The sequence below is a fragment of the Pteropus medius genome, unplaced genomic scaffold (genome assembly GCF_902729225.1).
Source record: "Pteropus medius unplaced genomic scaffold, Ma_sr-lr_union100, whole genome shotgun sequence".
Taxonomy (NCBI): Eukaryota; Metazoa; Chordata; class Mammalia; order Chiroptera; family Pteropodidae; genus Pteropus; species Pteropus medius.
In genome coordinates, this window is record NW_024349802.1 from 9686170 (window position 1) to 9707620 (window position 21451).

Consider the following 21451-nt stretch of genomic DNA (forward strand, 5'->3'; position numbering starts at 1 on the left):
TCATCAAACTTATGTGCTAAAGTCCAGGCTTCTATTTTGAATGGTTGTCTTACCTGCACCAGACTGCTGCTTGAGTATCCTAGGGGCTTCTCAAAACCACTGTGTCCAAAATGAAATGCCTTTCTCTTCTGGAGACATAAGTTAGAGGTGGAGATCAGCAGTGACTGACAGAGCCGTGAAATTTCTTTGAGAGAGTTACGGTATTGTGAGACATGACAGACTGACCTGGCCATTGGTGGTAGTGGTGTGTGCGCTGGTGAAGATCTGGACAAAGGGGAACAGATCCTTCGCTTGTGTAAAGATCTCAAGACAGGAAAGAACTAAATGTGTTTAGAGACCTAAGAGACGATCAGTGTAGCTTGAATTCTTTTGGGGTGGGGAAAGGCCTTAAATGAGGTTGCCAGGAAATGCCAGATCACATGTTTGGATTTTATTCTAAGAAACCATTGTAGGGATTTTGATGAACTGATTTCCTTTTTAAGAAGATCATTCCCACTAGTGCTTGTAAGACTTGTATTTTTGTACAAGTAGAAGTAGGAAGTTGAATTAGGAGATGGAGTGAAGGTGGTGGAGATGAAGGAGCTGTATTTTGGAGAAATGAGAGCTTAAGAAAAGATCAGACGTAGGGGCCTAGGCTTATCTGTAACTTGTTTTCTCAGTGATGTACCCTGAAGGCTCCTCTAATCCATTTGTATTCCATCATTTTCATGCTGAGCTCTTAGTCATATCTCAAGACTCACGTTAGCACTTTGCCTTCTTGTAGCAAACCTCTTCTTACCAGATGGTGTACTCTCTTGTACTGTACCTTATTATTAATGTTGCTGTTTGAAGTTCCTGCTACCAGTGAGCTCTTTGAAGGCAAGGACAGGTTAGCTTTAGCTTTTGGCATGATAACTGGCATGGAGGGCAAATAAAATGCTAGTTGAATGGAGGAGGAAAAAGTTTTATGCCTGGAGTCTAGCTTGTGAGTGGAACTACAGATTATGTAGAGCTTCGAATACCAAATTGCTGTTTTGGGCAAATTGAGAATCATCTCTGTTCCATTCTTCTCTTTTCTACCTAGATCTAATCTGAGATGAAATCTTCTCCATCTGGTTTTTATCTTAAATAAATTCCTTTTTCCATTCTCTATGCTTTCACTCTCATTTAGATTATTTTATCTTTGAGCTATTGAAATTACTTGTAGTTCTCTGGATAAATTGTTCTGTTGCTTTTTTTTTGTCACCTTTTTCCTATTTATTTTTTTTCTTTGCCTAGAGTACCCGTTTTCTTTCCTCATCCATTTGACGAACTCATTCTCTAAAACCCACCTTAGACGTCATGCCTCTGGGTTTTCTCTTGTGTCTCAGTGCTTCTTGGATACCTTGTATAAATTCTGTGATTGGATGTTTCATACTGTTTGGTAAATATTTTTATGGAAGATTTCTTCCCAGCTGGGGGTTTCTTAAAAGTGAGGTCTAGGTCTTTATTTTATCTTTAAAACTTTTTAAAATTAAAGTATAACATGTATGTAGAAGAGTGCTCAAGTCATGAATACCTGCTTAATGAATTGAGTGACTACTACCCATATCCACCATCCTGATCAAGAAATAGAAAATTACTGGTACTCTAGGAATCCCTTTTTGTCCCTTTGCAGTCGCTACGTGTCCTTCTGCTCCCTTCAGTTTTTAATCTGAGAATCTAGAACATATGGTTGCTCAAAAAGTGTTTGCCAAAGTTACTTGAATTTCTTCTTATCTTCTCCTCCACTATTCAAGCAAAATTCTCATTTGAGAAACTTACTGCTGTCTCATTGCTGCACTGGTTAGTCTTAGATTGGCATTCAAGGCCTTCTAAATTCCGGCCTTATCTTACTTTTTCAGCCTTATTTTCTACTGTTAATTGTTGCTACATGTCCTCTGCATCTTCCAGGCATTTGTACTGGGATGTACTGGGATGTTTGATCCTTCTTTGACACAAATGCTATCCATCTCTGAAAGCATTTGTCCGTTGAGGCATTGGTCATCATTGCTGAAAGTGGTCTTTAATTTATCTGAAATTATAGAATTTGCACCTGATTATGACATTCTTACTCATATCCTGTTTGTTTGTTTCTTTTGGTGTAAAATATGCATAACAAAATGTACCATTTTAACTATTTTCATATGTATACTTCAGTGGCATTAAGTGCATTCACATTGTCATGCAGCCATCACAACCATCTGTATCCAGAACTTTTACATTTTTTTTTAATACCTACAGCACCCAGTCTTCCTAGGTGGTCTCCCATCCAAGTACTAACCAGGCCCGACCCTGCTTAGCTTCCGAGATCAGACAGGATTGGGCGTGTTCAGGGTGGCATGGCTGTAGACTTCATTTTCCCAAACCAAAACTCATATTAAACAACTCCCGTTTTCTCTCCCTCAGACCTTGGCAACCAACTACCTTTGTACTTTCTCTTTGAATTTGACTACTGTAAGTGGAATCATACAATATGTGTCTTTTTGTGACTCGCTTATTTTAGCATAATACCTTTAAGGTTCACCCATTTTTTAACATGTGTCAGAATTTCCTTTTAAGGCTGAATAATATTCTTTTATTTGTTTTTTGATGGATACTTGGGTTGCTTCAACTTTTTGGATAAAAATGCTGATATGAACATGGATGTACAAAATGTGTTTGTGTCCTTGCTTTTAAGTCTTTTGGGTATATACCCAGAAGTGGAATTACTGGATTATATGGTAAGTTTATTTTTAATTTTTTGAGAAACTGCCATATTGTTTTCCACAGTGGCATGGCTGTGCCATTTTACATTTTTTACTAGCAGTATATAAGGATTTCACTTTCTCCACATCCTTACCAATACTTGTTATTTTCCTCTTTTTTTTTTTTTTTAAATAATAGCCATCCTAATGGATGTAAGGTGTGATATTTCATGGTGCTTTTAATATGCATTTCTGTAATGATTAGTGATGTTGAGTATCTTTTCCATTTTTGGTAATTGTATATTTTCATTGAAGAAATCTCTAGGTCTTTGCCCATTTTAATTGAATTGTTGTTTTTTTGGTTGTTGTTGAGTCGTAGGAGTTCTTTATATACTCTGGATATTAATCCCTTATCAGATAGATGATTTTCAAATATTTTCTCTCATTTTATGGATGAGAGAAAATATGTCGATAATGTCCTTTGTTGATAATGTCCTTTGATGCACAGAAATTGTTAATTTTGATCAAGTCCAGTTTATCTGTTTTTTTCTTTTGTTGTCTGTGTTTTTGGTGTTATATTTGAGAAATGATTGCCTTATCCAATGTCATGGAGCTTTTGTGTGTGTGTGTGTGTGTGTGTGTGTGTGTGTGTGTGTGTGTGTCCTCTTCAGCTGAACTTTGGATACCTTGAGGACAGAACTAAGTTATTATTGTAGCTAATTTATCCTCCAGCACAGTGATAACATGGTGAGCAAGGAAAACCTGGGGAGAGAATTTTTTAAAAATGTAATTCTTGAAAAGTCATAATAAACAGTGAAGAATTATTTAGTACGGTTTCTTCTGTTGCTAATGTCATTGATTATATGTCTATTACGTGATAAACTATTATAATGTGCTTTTAGTTTTTAATCTGTGAGTCCCAGACAAGAGTTTAAAGTTTGAACTTTGTCATCTGTGTAATGAATAAGATTGTTTATAAAGACTATTTTAACTTCTTATGTGATAAAATGCTAATTTATCCTTTTAATTATGGAGTGCTGGACAAGACATGTTTTTATTCATATTAAATGGTTTGTCTTACGAATAAAACTAGTTAACCAGTGTAGTATTTAAATAGCATTAAGATCTATGGCCATGTCACCCTGAACATGCCAGATCTCATCTGATCTTGGAAGCAAGGTCGGGCCTGGTTAGTACTTGGATGAGAAACCACCTTGGAATACCAGGTGCTGTAGGCATTTAAAAAAGAAAGAAAGAAAATAGCATTAAGTTGACGATTTACTTTCCTTAAGACTCTTCTAGACCATAAATTCTTTTGTCAGATGCTGAGCTTCTTCAAGGCAGTTACATTCTTTTATATCTTCTTGCCTCCTGTGAGACCTGTCTCATTTTAAACTCATAGCAGATACTATTTAACAAATACTGAATTAATTATAGTAGATGTACTTATGCTATGTGTAGGATTGTGCCAAGTTGATATGGGTGTGGAGGCATGGCTTTACATCCAGTTTTTTCAAGTTTTTCTTTATTAGATGAAGCTCAATTTTACATCACTTAGAGATAAATACTTAACATTTTGGTGTATATCTAATCTTTTTTATAGGCATGTATATTAACTATGTAACTTTTATAAAAACTATTTTACTTTACATACCCTTTTGTAATCAACTGTCCACTCCACTCATCATAACTTAAACATTTCCCCTAATGAGATTAACCTTTATGTCCGACTAAGAAACACTGCCAAATAAACTAGGAAATGCCATCAATCGTAAGACGTATCCAGATTTTAGAGATTTAAAATGTGAAATGTCTGCATTAGAACTGATGAAATATAATTAATGGTACAATTTTAACTGACATAGCATATTAATGATTCCTTCTTATTATGTAGCTTTGCTTCCAGAGCTGCTTTAGTTTGTAGCCAAATCTTTTGCCCATCCTCGATTATTTTTTTTAGGATAACTTCTTAGAAGTGGAATTCCTGAGGGAACAGGTTTGCTACTCTTTAAAAACTTTTATTTTATTGTGGTTAAAAATACATAACATAAAATTTACCATTTTAACCATTTTCAAGTGTTCAGTTTAGTGCCATTAAGTACATTTACAGTGTTGTGCAACCATCATCACTATTTCAGAACTTCATCCTCCTAAACAGAAACTCTGTACAAAACAGTAACTCCCCATCCTCCCCTCTCCTCACTCCCTAGTATCCTCTATTCTTTCTTTCCATCTCTGAATTTCCTTACTCTAGGTACCTTATAAAAGTGAATCATATATTTTCCTTTTGTGTCTGGCTTATTTCACTTAGCATAATGTCTTCAAGGTTCATGCATGTTGAAGCATGTGCCAGAATTTACTTCTTTTTTTTTTCTTAATTTTTCTTGTGGTATATAGTATACATATAAAAACTTACCATCCTAACCATTATTAAATGTACAGGTCAGTAGTAGTAGGTACATTCATATTGTTGTGCAGCCATCACCACCATCCATCTCTAGAAGTCTTCATTTTGCAAAATTAAAACTATTAAATGAGAACACCCCATTCCCCCTTATCTAAACCGTTGCCAACCACCAATCTACTTTCTGTCTCTGACTGCTGTAGCTACCTCATTAATGGAATCATACAGTATGTGTCTTTTTGTTACTGGCTTATTTTACTTAGCACAGTGTCTCAAGGTTCATCCATGTTGTAGCATATGTGAGAATTTCCTTTTTCAGGCTGAGTGATATTTTATTGTATACATACACCACATTTTGCTTATTCATTCATTTGCCCATGAACACTTGGTTTGCAATATCTTAGCTACTCTCAATAATGCTGCTGGAACACGCGTGTACAAATACCTCTTTGAGACCCTGCTTTCAATTCTTTTGGTTATATACCCAGAAGTGGAATTGCTAAATTATATGGTAAAGTTATTTTTAAGTTTTTGAAGAGTTGCAATACTGTTAAACCACAGTGGTGATACCATTTTACATTCCTACCAGCAATGCACAGGATTCTAATTTCTTCACGTCCTAACCAATACATATATATATTTTTTGATAGTAGCCATCCTAATGAGTGTGAAGTGGTATCTCACTGTAGTTTTGACTTGCATTTCTCTAATGATTAGTGATGTTGAGTGTCTTTTTATGTGTTTATTGTCCATTCGTATATCTGGAGAAATGTCTGTTCACATCCTTTGCACGTCATCCAGTTGTTCGGTGTTTTGATTGTTGAGTTTTATGAGTTCTCTGTTCTGGATATTAATCCCTTATCACATATATGATTTGCAAAACATTTTCTTCCATTATCTGGGTTACCTTTTCACTCTGTTGACAATGTCCTTTGATAGTCAAACATTTTTATTTTGATGAAGTCCAATATATCTATTTTTTTCCTTTGGTTGCCTCTGCCTCGTGTCATATCCAAGAAATCATTGCCAAATCCAATGCCATGAAATTTTTGCCTTGTGGTTTCTTCTTAGAGTTTATAGTTTTAGCTCTTACATTTAGGTCTTTGATCCATTTTGAATTAATTTTTGTATATGATACTACGTAATGGTCCAATTTCATTATTTTACATGCAGATTTACAGTTTTTTCAGCACCATTTGTTGAAAAGACTGTCCTCACCTCATTGAATGATCTCGACACCCTTGTCAAAAATCACTTGACTCTGTATCAGAAGGTTTGTTTCTGGACTCTATTCTGTTGTGTTGGTCTCTATGTCTTTATGCCAACACCACATGGTTTTGATTACTGTAGCTTTGTATTAAGTTGGCGTCAAATTAACTCTTGAAGCTAACAATATTTTGTGCATTTATATACTGTGGTTTAGTTATATGTACATGCATTGTGAAAGTAAAGTCATTTGACTTTTTTATATCTTTATCGTGGAGGTGATTACACAACTGTTTGAGTTTATCAAAACTCATAGAATAGTACACCAGAATTTTGCTGCGTATAAAATATGAAAGAAATGAAAGTTAAATTAATTCAAAATATCTTTTTTTTGCCAGTTCAACGGTCTCTATAGAGATAAACAAATAGTGAAAAATGTGAAGTCAATCCCAGCTCAAATTATTTTTTCCTCATGAGTGACTGTGAAGCCACACCCTTAGAAGTCTTAAAGGAATTTTGAATCTATTGTACATGTTGGAGGATTTAAATCTTATTAGTACTTTCCGTTTTCTCTTAATAAAGTTAAACACATCAGGCATCTGGGAGACTCTCAGAGCAACAGTTCCAAAAATTTGCCCAGATGCCTGTGTGCTTGCATCTAGACCTGGAGAGACCTGGAGGGTGTTGATGTGGAGCATGGTAGTCCCCTCAACCTCCCATGTTGTGGGCGTGGGTCCAATGGGCGGAACATTGTAGGGAAGCGGACAGTCTGGTTTAACTTGCCTCATCTCATACAGTTTGCTCACTTGCAAGAGCACTCTACTAAATTCATCCATTATTGAAAGTTCAAATTGTGCAGAAATAACTACGCTTTAAAATAAAGCTTCAACAGTGCCCTTTCTCTGTGGGAGCGTCTAAATGTTCATTATTTTCTTTAGTTTTTTCCTATCAAACTTTTTCTTCTCCATGTGCAGCCATGCCCCAACCTCGTTTCTAATGGAGCTTGAAATTGCATGCATTTCTATTTACTTGTTGATAGCCTGTCATCTATCAATCCCACTTTTTGATTGGGATTTAATTTGTGCTTTTTCACTGGCTATAAGTTTGGAGTAATGCATATAATGTAAATATAGTTCAGAAGGCAGCTTCGAGTGTTATTCTAAATATTTGTAACAAAGATTTGATCATTTGGAACAAGTATTATATGGGTAATGTGAGTTGATTTTTAAAATTTCTTGTCATCTGTTCCATGTTCCCATTATAGTAAAAGAAGAGAGGAAATTATATTATAAAAGTTATTATAATTTTCATTTGTAAGAATGTTTTTAAAAGACAGCTTTACAGAAGAAAAAAATCATTTGCATTAAAATTTTGTAATGAATAACTTAATTTTGGGGGGAAGTAGGTAAAATACAGTTTTTAAATTTTTAATTAAGTTTATTGGGGTAACATTGGTTGATACAATTATATAATTTTCAGGTATACATTATCATTTGACATCTGTGTATTCTATTGTGTGTTTACCACCCAAAGTTCAGTTTTCTTCAGATACCATATATTTGATCCCCTTTACCCACTTTGCCCTCCCCCAAACCCTATATTTGACCCCCTTTACCCTCGTCTACCTCTCCCCTCCTCCCTCACCCCACTAGTAACCACTAGTCTATAGTGCTCTGGTAACCAGTAGCCTATATTTCATGTCCATGAGTTTCTGTTTGTCCTGCTCATTTGTTGCTTTTAGGTTTATATCCCACATATAAGTTACATCATGTGATTTTCAACTTTTTCTGTTTGGCTTATTTCACTTAGCCTGATTATCTCGAGGTCCATCCATGTTGTCACAAATGGCAATATTTCATCTTTTATAGCTGAGTAATATTCCATTGTATATATTACCACAGCTTCTTTAGCCAGTCATCTATCGTGGGACATTTCGGTTGCTTCCATGTCCTGGCCACTGTGAATCATGATACGACGAACATCAGTGTGCAAATATCTTTTCAGATATAGGTTTTCAAGTCTTTGGGGTAAATACCTAGTAGAGGGATTGCTGGATCATATGGTAGATCAATTCTTAGTTTTTTGAGGACCCTCCATACTGTTTTCCATAGTGGCTGTACCAATTTGCAGTCCCACTAGAAGTGTAAAGGGTTCCTTTTTCTCTGGATCCTCTCCAATATTTGTTATTACTTGTCCTGTTGATTATAGCTATTCAACAGGTGTGAATAGTATCTCATTGTGATTCTGATTTGCATTTCCCTAATAGGTGGCCACGTTGAGCATCTTTTCATGTTTGTTGGCCATTTGTATGTCCTCTAGGGAAAAGTGTTTGTTCAGGTCCTCTACCCATTTTTTGATTGGATCATTTTTTTGTTGTTACTGAGTCGTATGAGTTCTTTGTATATTTTGGATATTAGGCCCTTATCGGAGGTCTTGCTTGTAAATGTATTTTCCCATTCGGATGGTTGTCTCTTTACCTTGTTGACGATTTCTTTTGCCGAGCAGAAGCTTTTTAGTTTAATGTAGTCTCATTCATTTATTTTAGCTTTTACTTCCCTTGCCTTGGCGGTCAAATTCATAAAATCCTCTTTAGGTCCAAGGTCCTTGAGTTTCGTTCCTATGTTTTCTTCTATGCATTTTATTGTTTCAGGTCTTATATTCAGGTCCTTAATCCATTTTGAGTGAATTTTGGTGTGTGGTGATAGACAACAGTCTTGTTTCATGCTTTTGCAGGAGGCCTTTCCGGTTTTCCCGGCACCATTTATTGAAGAGGCTTTCCTTTCTCCACTGTATGTTTTTGGCTTCTTTGTTGAAAATTATTTATAAATACAGGTTTATAAATAATTTGCCCATATAAATATAGGTTTACTTTTGGACTCTTGATTCTGTTCCACTGGTCCGTGTGTCTGTTTTTCCGCCAATACCATGCCGTTTTGATTACTGTTGCTTTGTAGTATAATTTGAAGCAGGGCAGAGTGATGCCTCCAGCCTTGTTCTTTTTTCTCAGGATGACTTTGGCAGTTTGGGGTCTTTGTGCTTCCTTACAAATGATGATTTTTTTGTTTTATTTCTTTAAAAAATGCTGATGCGGTTCAGATGGGGATTGCATTAAATCTGTATAATGCTTTAGGTAATATGGTCATTTTAACTACGTTGATTCTTCCAATCCAAGAACACGGAATATCTTCTCATTTCTTTGTATCTGCTTCAATTTCTTTTAATAGGGTCTTATAGTTTTCATTATATAGGTCCTTTACTTGTTTCATTAAATTTATTCCTAGGTATTTTATTCTTTTTGTTGCAATTGCAAAAGGAATTATTTTTTACACTTCTTTATCTGAATCTTCATTATTAGAATATAGGAACACTATGGATTTTTGAACGTTGATTTTTGTATCCAGAAACGTTACTGTATTTGCTTATTGTTTCTAGTAGTGTTCTTATGGAGTCTTTAGAGTTTTCTATATAGAGTATCATGTCATCTGCAAATAGTGACAGTTTGACTTCGTTTTCTATTTGGATGCCTTTCTATTTGGATATCTTTATCTTGTCTAACTGCACTCGCTTAACTTAATCAAATTTAATCTTTGTGTTGAATAACTACTATCATTTTTTTAATTGTTAATTTAAAGTCTAGTTTTTTCCTGGATGGTTTTGGCTATTCCTTTTCATTATATTGAGCTGTGGATTTCCTTCATTTTTCTCGTTCTGAGATTTTATTATTAAATATCGTCATAAATAGGTCGTCAGTTTTATTTTGAAAATGTTTTATTGCTCTGGCTTACTTTGTTAGCATTTGACATTATGAATTGAAGATGCAAGTGGGAAACCTGGTTAATTATGTTATATAATCCTGTACTAGTTTATTAACCAGGTTAGCGTGCAGACTGTTCTTGAAACTAAAAGTGCTGTCATAACTCAGAAAATGTGTGGCCCATTTCAAGTGACGTGAAGAATAGGAGCCTTCGTTAATAGTCCATTTGCCCTGTGCAGCTCTAATACCTGCTTTCTTTCTAAGTAAAGATACATTGTATTCTCTCTCAGTATGTTGAATATTTCATAATGTTAAATATTTCAATATTAATCCAGACTCTTAATCAAGGTTTCTGAAAAGTGATAGTGCAGTGAATAAGGCAGAAGCTGAAGGGTTAAGTTACTGTTACTGATGAGTTATTGTTAGTGGGGATTTCCTGTTGCTGGGGAATCTCTAAATTGGCAAAGCTTGCTTTTAATCATCTGTTATCATTTTTTGCTTTCTTGGACCTGGGGTCATCAGGTTCTTAGAAAAGCTCTGAACTGACTTTGGAGTGTATCTTTAGAAACCTGTCATTTTCCAGAGAAGTGGCTAAGTGAAATGTGAGTTTGATACCTTTGGAGGAGGAGGAAAAAACCCAAAGAAATGGATAATGGCAATCCTTGGGAGAAATTTAAGCTTCTTTAGGGTCATTAAGGCCAGTAAAATATGTGATGTTTTCTGGGTATCTTTATTGAATCAAGGTCTAAGGCAGTATTTAGTTTGTTGCGTCTTAACTAATGGGAAAGGTTCAGTTAAACACATTTATTATGAGTCTGTCTTTCAAAGCAGGTGCTGGGTGAGATGTTAAGAATGTATGAGTTGCCATTGCAAACTTCAAGAAGTTTATAAACTAATGGGATTAGCTTTAGTAATATCATTGATAGGTAAGAATCTATACACATTTTTGCTAATCTGTAACAAAAGAGACATTTCTTTCCACATGTTTGAAACATTTGAGTCAATTCAGTTAATTGTTTATAGAATGTTATTAGATGGAAGTTATGATGCTCAAAAAAAGCCATAGTCTCTTGGATAAATGCCTCTCTGGCTGGGAAGGCACTTGCTGGCTGCTCTTGGCCTTCACTATGGTAACTGTAAGAGGTGGGGTTTGTTCCTTTGTCTTTTTTTGGGAGGAGAGTTCTTTAGGATTTCTTAAGTAACTATTAGTAAGAATAGGATGGGTCCAAATATTTTTAAGTTAGGAAAGATAAAGTCTGAACCTCTAATGCTTTCTTCATTTCTTTATCTTTTAGCCTTATCTTCTGCTATTTCACTGTCCATCTTCTATTTTTCACTCATATTTGTGGTTCTCGGAAGGTGCCAGAGTTCTCTGGTGTCTTTGTCCATTTGTGCAGCCAGAAACAGCTTTTCCTTAACCCACATCCTGTGCGTTATATCCTCGGTGAGGACTCCCTGGCCTGTTGGGTACTCCTTCCTGGGTGCTCCTGTTTTGCATTGATGGAGCACTTTACAACTTTATACTTTCTTGTTACTTACTATTTTTCTGTCTACACAGTGAGAATTCTCCCCCAACTTTTTTTTGAAAATCTTTAAATGTATTGAAAAGTGGAAAGGGTAGTACAATGAACATTCGATTCATCATTTCACCTAGATTCACCAATTGTTAACATTTTCAAAGTTGCTCAATTTCTCTGTATAATATAAACTTTTTTTCTGAGGTGTTTGAAAATAAGCTAGATTTTGGGTTGCTTCACCCTTCTTCAGGATGTAACTCCTAAGAATAATGATATTGCCTTTATATAACTACAGTATCACACGAGATTTTACATTGATGTAGTAACATTATTGAATTCCGTTTAAAGAGTGGTCTAAGAACAAGTGTTGGCGCTCCCTGGGAACTTGTGGGAAATGAAGACTCTTACCTCTTATTCTAGACTGCTGCCTTTTCACAAGATTCCCAGAAGTACTGATCTCATGCACAGTCCATAGTCATATTGAATTTTACCAATTGTTCCAGCGATGTCCTTTACAGTCTTATTTTTTAAATCCAAGAATCAGTAACATCACATACTGCCTTTAGTTGTCGTGTCTCTTTAGTTTTAATTCCCAGGTTTTTTTCCCCCAGTACATTGACACTTTTGAAGAGTTTAGAGCCAGTTCTGTAGATGTTCTTTCTATAGTTTGGATTTGTCTAAATGTTTTCAATTATTTATTTATTTATTTTATTATTTATGCCTACAGCACCTGGTCTTCCTAGGTGGTTTCCCATCCAAGTACTATCCAGGCTCGACCTTGCTTAGTTTTCGAGATCAGACATTGGGCTTGTTCAGGGTGGCATGGCCGTGGACTATGGACCATGGCTCCACTGGGGCATGAACCCAGGACCTTCTACGTGTAAAGCAGACGTGCTAACTGCTACACTAAGGAACCATGTCTGTGTTTTCAACTTTTTAAAAATTAAATTTATTGGGGTGACATTGGTTAGTAAAATATAGGTTTCAAGTGTACAATTCAATAATATGTCATATGTATATTGTAATTGTTTCCACTTTTGGCAAGAATACATATGTGATGATGTACCACCTTTTTCAGAGCATTGCAGTTTTTCAGGTGGTGTTACTAAGTTTAAACACTTGATTAAGTGGCATCTACCAGATTTCTTTATTGTAAAGGTACCTGTTTACTTTTATACTTAATCATTAATTGCTGTAATGATGATCTGATAGATATTTCTAATTAGTCTCCATGTCCTTAGCACCTAGCAGAATCCAGGGACATGGTAATCGTTCAGTCATTGATGAATGAATAACAAAATAGATCATCAAATGTGTATCCTACCATACAAGTTTTGGAGATAATTCTTTCTTGTTTTCTCACGCAGTCTGGGTAACTTCCTAGACTCTAGTCAAGTGCAGGTACAGTCTTCAAAAAAAGACTCTTCAAAAAAAGTACAGTCTTCTTACTGTGAGCTTCTCCTCAGCGGTGTTATAGTTTCTCTGAGTTTTAGTCCCATTGTTCTAAAACAAAAACCTCTTTTCCCTTTTGTTCAGATGCTGGTTTCATCTTTGCTTTGCTTTTCAGACCAGAGTCATCAGTTTCTTATGGAAACAGGAACTTTCTGTGCATCCAGGATAATTGTTTGTTATGAGGCTTAGTGCAGCTTCAGCTAAACATGTTCATTGTTAATGATCTCAACCATGTAGGGTGGAAGCTAAGTAAACGAACATAGATATCTGGTCCACACTGCAGTCACTTCAGCAACTCTGGAGTTTTTTTGTTTTTTCCTTCACTGGATCTCTCTCACCTCTTGCTATGTGCTCCAGCCACATGTTCTCCTTTACTAAGTTCTAGGAGATGCTGCCTTGTCTCTGTTAACCTTTACCTGCAAAGCTCTTCCCCTAGATCCTTGCTTGACTGGCTCTTCCTTAGACTTTCACATTTCAGCTCAAGTGTTATCAAGACAGAAAGGCCCCTCAAAGGACCCTACATAATTTTGTTATCATTACTCTTTAATTTTCTTCCTAGCACTAATGCTATCTTGTTTGTTTATTTATGCCATTACTGCAGTGTATTATGAAGGCAGAGTTTTTTGGTCTTGTTCTCTGCTGTCTGGATAGTGCCTATGTGGAGAAGGCACTCATATTTACTTATTGGCTAAACGGTTGACTGAATTTTTTATGTTTACTGTTGGTCTTTTCTGTGTTTGGTCATCTTTGTGTCTCCTGATACTTATAGCATGGCAGTTCTTTCATTCAGCTTGCTTCAAGAAAATAAGGAACAAAATGAGTGGTTAAATCTTTTATTATGATTGAAAATAATTATAATCTTTAAAAAATTATAAATATAATAATCTTTAAAAGTAATGAATATCTAGCCATGTGTCTTTTTCTCATAAATCTGTATACCTGGAAGGAGAGTGACAACTTCTGCCATATGAGTGCCTGATGTAAAATGTATTTGTGCATGATGAGTTGATCGCATACAAATGATCGTTTATGTATAATCTAGGTACTCTGCAGTAGATGGGAAACTTTTTACTACTTTGATTATGTTTTGGCCCTTAAGTTTGACCAAGGCTAAACATTTTTTTGAATGGCGATACGGTACTTGTGATTAGAAAAAGAATCTGCATTTTTGGTGGAAAAAACAAGTTTTTTTTTTTGGTTTGTTTTGTTTTAGTTTACATGTAACACGTGTTTTTATATCTCTTATTTTTAACCACTCCTCCCCCAGTCCCCAACCACTTTACATTTTATAAGACAGTCTTGGGGGAGAATTTCGTAAAATAGGCAAATGTCAGGGTGAGTCTTAATTTTAAAGGTTACGTTTTTTTGACAGTTACTGGGAGATTTGAGAGTTGAGATTCCAACAGCTGTATTAACTGTTCAGTACAGAGGCAACCTGGCATCCTTGTGACTGCACTAGTAATCTACTATCCTACATCTTGTACAGTGTGACAGTTAACATTACTATGGGTACTTTTAATTTTGGAATTTTCTGATTTGCATTTAAATGAACCATCTAACATTGCATTAACTTAACCTTGCTCTTAAAAAAATTGGCATTGAGTAGTGTGGTAAGGATAGTCTAAAGCTTTGGAGCAGACACGTTTTAAGAATGATGTGGCTATTCTGTTGTAAATGAACATTAAATGTCTTGGGAGAAGGTATGTAGCCCTTTGCGGGAAAGGCAGTTTGCCAGCAATCAGCCTCCTTGGTTGTGATGGAGCTGTGCTTTTATTTTCTGCTTGTTGCTTCTTCATTTCTCTTTCTATCATAAAGATTGCTAATCAAACACCTACATCTCTGCCCCTTTCTGAATTTATAGTGAACTTTTGCTTTATAGCCAGGGTTGCCGTTTATAAGATAATGAAGACTGAATAATTACAGCTTAACTTTTTATTTAGTTCCACTAAGCATGATCCTTCCTGGGAAAACCTAAGGTTGCTGTAATTCATTAAGGTTGGCTAGCTCTAGTAGATTTTGTAATAGATCTTGTGAAGGAGTGCTCTGTAAGTTAATTGGAAAACTTAGAAACTGCCAAGAGTTTAAAACTTATTTGTTTAGCTACTCTAAACAGTACCATTAATTGTAGAGAAGCAGAAGATATGACTAAGATTAATGCAGAAGCTTTGTGTTGGTAGGCTTGTAAGTATTTTAAAAACAGATTGCATAAATTTAGTTTAACTAATACTGTGTCTGCTTTGCCTAAAGTACCTTCCTTGCCAGTAACTTAAGGATATAAAGAAGCATAAACATAGTTATCATCCTTAAAATACAGCTAGAAAGACCACAGGCTAAACCTGGGGAAAATTATGTTTAATAAAACAATTTATAGGCTATAGAGAAATAATATAAATGAAAGGAACACTATAATTTCAGGGCTGGAAGGACTTGGAACTTAGAATTCAACCCCTTTTATTTTATAGATGAGAAAACTGGGGATCCAGAGAGGTGAAATGACTTGCCCAAAGTCAGATAATAAGTTAATGACCAGAAGCCACGTTTTTTCCAGAGGACATATTCTCATTTGATTTTAAATACTTCTGCTTTTTAGGGTTGGGGTCACCAAAAGCATAGCTTGGCTCAGTTATAGTATAGTTTAATAATGTGTGGTTTGGTGTCAGTCTTGGCAGGGCCTTTAAAAATGATGCACAAAGCAGTCTGCTTCCATCATGGTTATTGAAAGACTTGAGAACACCATGAATGGTTTCTAAATTTTCTGGACTGGGCCGCCCAATATGTGCAGGCTCACCTTGGGCAACTTCTTTTCTCTTTCCTCCCTCTTCCAGATATCTCCAAACAGCCTCCCTTTTCCATAGGTTCCCTGTGGCCTGAGACTCTCTCTGACCAATACTCTCATCTTGGGCCAGCGCTGTGGGTTCTAAAGCAACACAAAAGCCTGTGAGCTGTTTGAAACTTGATTTACTGGTTTTCAAAAATTACCAAGTCCTCAGGCCTAGTGCTTCTCCTCAGGCAGGGTTGGGCTAACTGCCTTTCCCTGGGTTCCTGCTTTTCTAGAAGGCTTTTTATTTTAAGAAAAAATGGCAGAGTGTATTTCTTTGGGTAAATGAATTGTATGTTGTACTTGTTTAGTAATTAAAACACAGATGTGATCACATGTCTACTTGCAGCTGGCTTTATTTTAGTTATCTCTTGGCTCCCTCCCTGTGCAACCCTTGAAAGGTTTTCTGTTAATTTCTGTCGATGCAGACAGAATGCTAGGATACAGTAATGCAGAATCCATGGGGCAAATCATTCTTTCTGAAATGTCTTATCTGTGACATTTGATGACATTTGCTTGAGTTGTTATTAGCCCTTCAGTAATCTAGAGCACTTCATCTTCTAAAGTTTACTGACTTGGGTTGATCAGTTTAGTGGACAAATAACCTTTAAAAACCAAAATATAGGCCTAACATAATATGAATGTAGAGAACATATTTGCCCACTGCAATGAAACGGTTTTTTTTGGAAACTGTCATTCTGTTACCAGATTAAGCAAATCCAAATTCTTTTGGCACCCCATCTCCAGTGATTCCAGGATTTTTTGATGCTTAGATAAATCTTGGTGAAATATTAGGTGATTCCTGCACTAATATTTTCAGCAATATATAAAAGAGTCCACCTAGTTGTGCCTCAGGTGTGCATTTCTGGGAGATGATACAGATAATTTTATATTAAAGTTGTCAAGAGTGGGTTAGTCACAGACACGTGCATTTCTATATTATCCTGGTCATCATTTTAATATAGAATTTGGGTGTTTGATGTTGCTTTCTGTAGAGTCTAGAACTGTGCTGTCTGATAAGATAGTCCCTAGGGGCTGTTTAACATTAATTAAAATCAATTCCTCAGCCACATTCCAATTCATCTCCATCCCTCTCCCCACTCCTCTTCCTTTCCCTCTTTTTTCTCTTTCTTGCCTTCTCGTTCCTCTCTTCTCTCCTCCTCTTCTACGGAACCTTCCCACTCTATCCCTCTTCTTCCTATCCCTCTTTCCCATTTTCCTCTCTTCCTTGTCCTCCTCTCTCCCTTCTCCCTTCCTCCAACTGTCCCTCCCACTTTCCATTCCTGTTTATATACATATATTTAATACATTATTTTTTTCTGAACTATAAGAGAGTAAGTTGCAGACATCATGCTTATTACCTGAAACAAGGACATAACTACAGTATAATGATGAAAATTTGAAAATTTAACATTGATACAATACTATTCTCTAATTCAGAATCTATTTTCACATTTTATCACTTGTCTCTGTTTTTCCTTCCAGTACAGTTTCAGTCCAGAATTACCGTGTTTAGTTGTGTCTTTTTAGCCTCCTTTAATTTGGAAGAATTTTTCCATTTATCTTTGTTTTTTCTACCTTGACCTTTTGAAAGACTGTAGCCCGTTATTTTGTAGAATTTCCTTCATTTTGAGTTTGTACAATATTTCCTCATGATGAGATTGAAGTTATGTAATTTTGGTAGGAAACACCACAGGAAGGCGATGTTGTATCCTTTCTCAGTGCATCATATCAGGAGCTACATTGTAGGTTATTAGGGATGTTAATTTTGATCAGTAAGAAGGCATCTGACAGATTTCTCCACTTCAGAGTTACTATATTTCCCACCTTTGTAATCAATAAATAATCTCTTGGGAGTTACCATGAGACAGTCATACTCCGTTTCTTAGTAAATTTTCACCCACTAGGTTTAGCATTCTTCGATGAGTCTTGCCTGAATTATTATGATACTTCCTAAGTGGAGATTTTTTTTCCTAAATAACATTTATTTCTTCTATATTAGTTGGGTTTTTATTGTATGAAAGAACTTTCCTTCTTTATTCATATTAGCATGGACTCATAGATTCTCATTTTATTCAGTGGATCTCATTTTATTCATCAGATTAAATTTAAATTTTCACAAAAGCCTACAAAATCTTCTGAAGGTAATGAGATTTATAAATGAGGAAACAAGTTCAAAGTGGTTAAGTGATGATCAAGCATGCCTTTTGATTGTATTATCCTTGCATCTTATGGATTCTATTTTTTTGTTATAAAAGTAATTTTTTCTAAATACCTATGTAATTTTATAGTATCAGAACATAGTTAGGCAAAAAGAATGTTAAAAGCACCTATAATCCCCAACTCTTAGAGATAACATCATTGTTATTAATATTTTGGTTTATACATCCAGATAACTTTTCCCCCTACAGTTATGTTTCATATTGTATATGAAGTATATATATCTTTAGTAATAATGCATTTTGACCATTTACTCATAAGCTTCTACATCATTTCTCCCATTAAAAAATTATTTAAATTAGCTTCAAGTATACAGTACATTGGTTAGACATCTTATAGTTCATAAGACGATCCCCCTAATTGCTCCCTCCCTCGGCCCTTCCACCTAACCATCATATTAATGCTAATTGCATCCCCTATGCTGTGCTCCCCATTCCTATGATCCACTATCAACTACTAATTTGTACTTCTTTAACCCTTCACCACATTCTCCCAGCCCATATCTCCCCTCCCCTTTGTCAGTCAGCAGATTGTCCTCTCTATTTGTGAATCTGTTTTTGATTACTTTGTTCTTTTCGTTCCTTAGATTCTACGTATAAGTGAAATCACATGGTATTTATCTTTCTCTGTCTGACTTACTTCACTCAGCATAATAACCTCTAGGTCCTTCCATGTCGTTGCAAATGGTAGGATTTCATTTTTTTTAATGGCTGAGTTATATTCTATTGTATATGTGAACCATAATTTCTTTATCCAGTCATCTATTGGTGGGTATTTAGGTTGCTTCCATATCTTGGCTATTGTAAATTGTGCTGCCATGAATATTGGGTTGCACAGATCTTTATGAATTATCGTTTTGGTTTTCTTTGGATAAATAGAAGTGCAATTGCTGTGTCAAAAGGTATATCCATTTTTAGTTTTTGAGAAACCTCCATACTGTTTTTTATAGCGTCTGTACCAATTTGCATTCCCACCAACAATGTATGAGGGTTCCCTTTTCTTTGCATCCTCGCCAACACTTGTTTTTTTGATTTATTGATGCTAGCCATTCTGACAGGTATGAGGTGATATCTCATTGTGGTTTTAATTTACATAGACATCTTTTCATATGTGTATTAGCCATCTGTATTTCCTCTTTGGAGAAGTATCTGTTCGGGTCTTCTGCTCATTTTTTAATTGGATTTTTTTTTTTCTTATTGAGTTGTTTAAGTTCTTTATATATTTTGGCTATATCAGATGTATCATTAGTCCCCCATTTTTTTAAATGAGAAATTTCAGGTACACAAAGAGCCTAAAAGAATAAATCTCTGAATACCCATTCACATGTCCTCTACCTAGATTTAACAATATGAGTATTTTTTGCTAATTCATTGATCTGTGTATATATTTTTACTTTTGCTGAACCATTTGAAAATTGCAGACATTTTGACACTTCCCCCCTAAATATTTCAGCGTGTATCTCCTAAAAATAGTCCTTTTTCTACATAGCCACAGTTTCATTATCACACCTATGAAATTGAGCAGTAATTCCATAATATCTAATATTTAATAAATACTAAAAATTTACCAGTTTTCCTACAAATGTCTTAATAACTCTTTCAAACCAGGCACCAAATAAGTTATATGTATATATAGCAGTAGAGTCTTGTGTCTCCTGGGCCTTTTAGTCTAGAATAGTCCTCCCATCCCCTTCTCTCAAATGTTAACTCTGAAGACTTAAAGCCTCCTTGTAGAATACCTTGCCTTCTGGGTTTGTCTGTTTCTTCGTGGTGGTTTTTTTTTTTTTAAACATGCATCTGTATCTCCTGTAAACATCTGCTTCCTGTAACTTGAAATTCAGTCTAGGTTATGGTTTCTTAATGTGCAGTGATTTGCATTAGAAAAATCTTTGTTTTCACTATTAGCAGGAATTTAGCATTTCTGTATTAATGTAGACCACAAACTACAGTTTTCAGTTGAACCTGTAAAATTGTCATGGATAGAAATCTCAGTGCTTTTCATAGCTGCATAATTTGAAAAAAAATGCATGTTTATTATTACTTTGAAGTAGTTATAAGACCTCTTGCCAGATCTTATTTAATGTTAATAATGAAGCACATATATTGCTGTATTACAATTCGTTCATTAAGTATTTTGATAGCTAAATTTTAGTATTTCCTTTATAATCTTTTGAATTGTATTTCATGCATTTAAAAAAAATTCTGAGGGTCTATAGCTGCACTGTCCAATACAGAAGTCAATAGTCACGTGTAGCTATTGAGCACTTGATGTGGCTTGTTTGAATTCAAATGTGCCCTAAGTGTAAAATACATCCCAGCTTTCAGAATACTTAATACTTAGGTAAAAGATCTCTAATTTTTAAAAATACGATTGTATATTAAAATATTTGAGATATATTATATTAAATAAAATATGCATAATAAAATAAAAAATAATTTCATCAGTTTTTAAAAAATGGTTTTTAATGTTTCTACTAGAAAAATTTAAATTATATAGGAGGCTCATGTTTTATTTCTATGGGACAAGCTGGTCTATAGGCTTTAGTAGAAAGGGATCCATGCATGGCATTGAAAAAGGTAGAGGCTTTAGTAGACTCAGGTTAAACATTTAATTTAATTTCGCTGTTACACAATTCTTTGCTCAGTTTATAGTAATACTGAGGCTTTTGAAAAACATTTAAAACTTTTATTTTTAATTTATTTTTAATTTTTTAACTTTATTTTTTATAAAACTTCATCAACAATACTTTTATAGATAATGTGGGATGTACTTCATATTTCATCATATTAAGAGGTGTATAATACCAGGTTTTTCATTATTAGCAATGCTAAGCTTAATTATTTGTTTAAGAGGGTGGCCATTAGATCTCAGCACTGTAAAGGTATATCTTCCTCCTTTGTAATTAGTAAGTGACCTGTCAGGTGATACTTTGGCACCCACAAATATCCTGTTCCCTAGTAGCTTTCACCTAATGGTGTTAACATTTATTGATAATCCTTACCTGAATCATTTATCATACTAGGGTTTGCAAAATGGTCATTTTCTACCTCAATTATACATTCATAGTAAAGAAATTTACTCCCTATCCTCTTCTTTTGATGTTCCCTATGGTCACAGGATATGTCTGTTTATTAATCATAGTTACTATCATTGTTCTTGATACTCAGCTTGTAAATTTGGCTAATAGAGCCCTTTGTTCCTGTGTCTTTTTGATCTGATCTTGTTAATCTTTGTGCCCTCCTTGCCTTCTCAGACCTGGAATAAGCCTCCCCCACTCTCCCCACACACCCACCTTTTTCAGAATCTACAGGCTGCTTCTGAAAGTTTAACAGTCCATATCCAAGTCTTCATTAGGGGTTCTTTTATTTTTACTTTTATTTTTCAATTAGGGTTGAC

The 21451-nt window shown here is 35.1% G+C and overlaps 1 protein-coding gene and 1 pseudogene across 4 annotated transcripts in view; one reads left to right on the forward strand and one right to left on the reverse strand.

Moving 5' to 3' along the window:
* CTNNA1 (catenin alpha 1) overlaps positions 1 to 21451 on the forward strand; it is a 150681-nt gene that overhangs the window by 2110 nt on the left and 127120 nt on the right. The window lies entirely within an intron of this gene.
* Positions 2233 to 2351, reverse strand: LOC120581889 (uncharacterized; annotated as a pseudogene).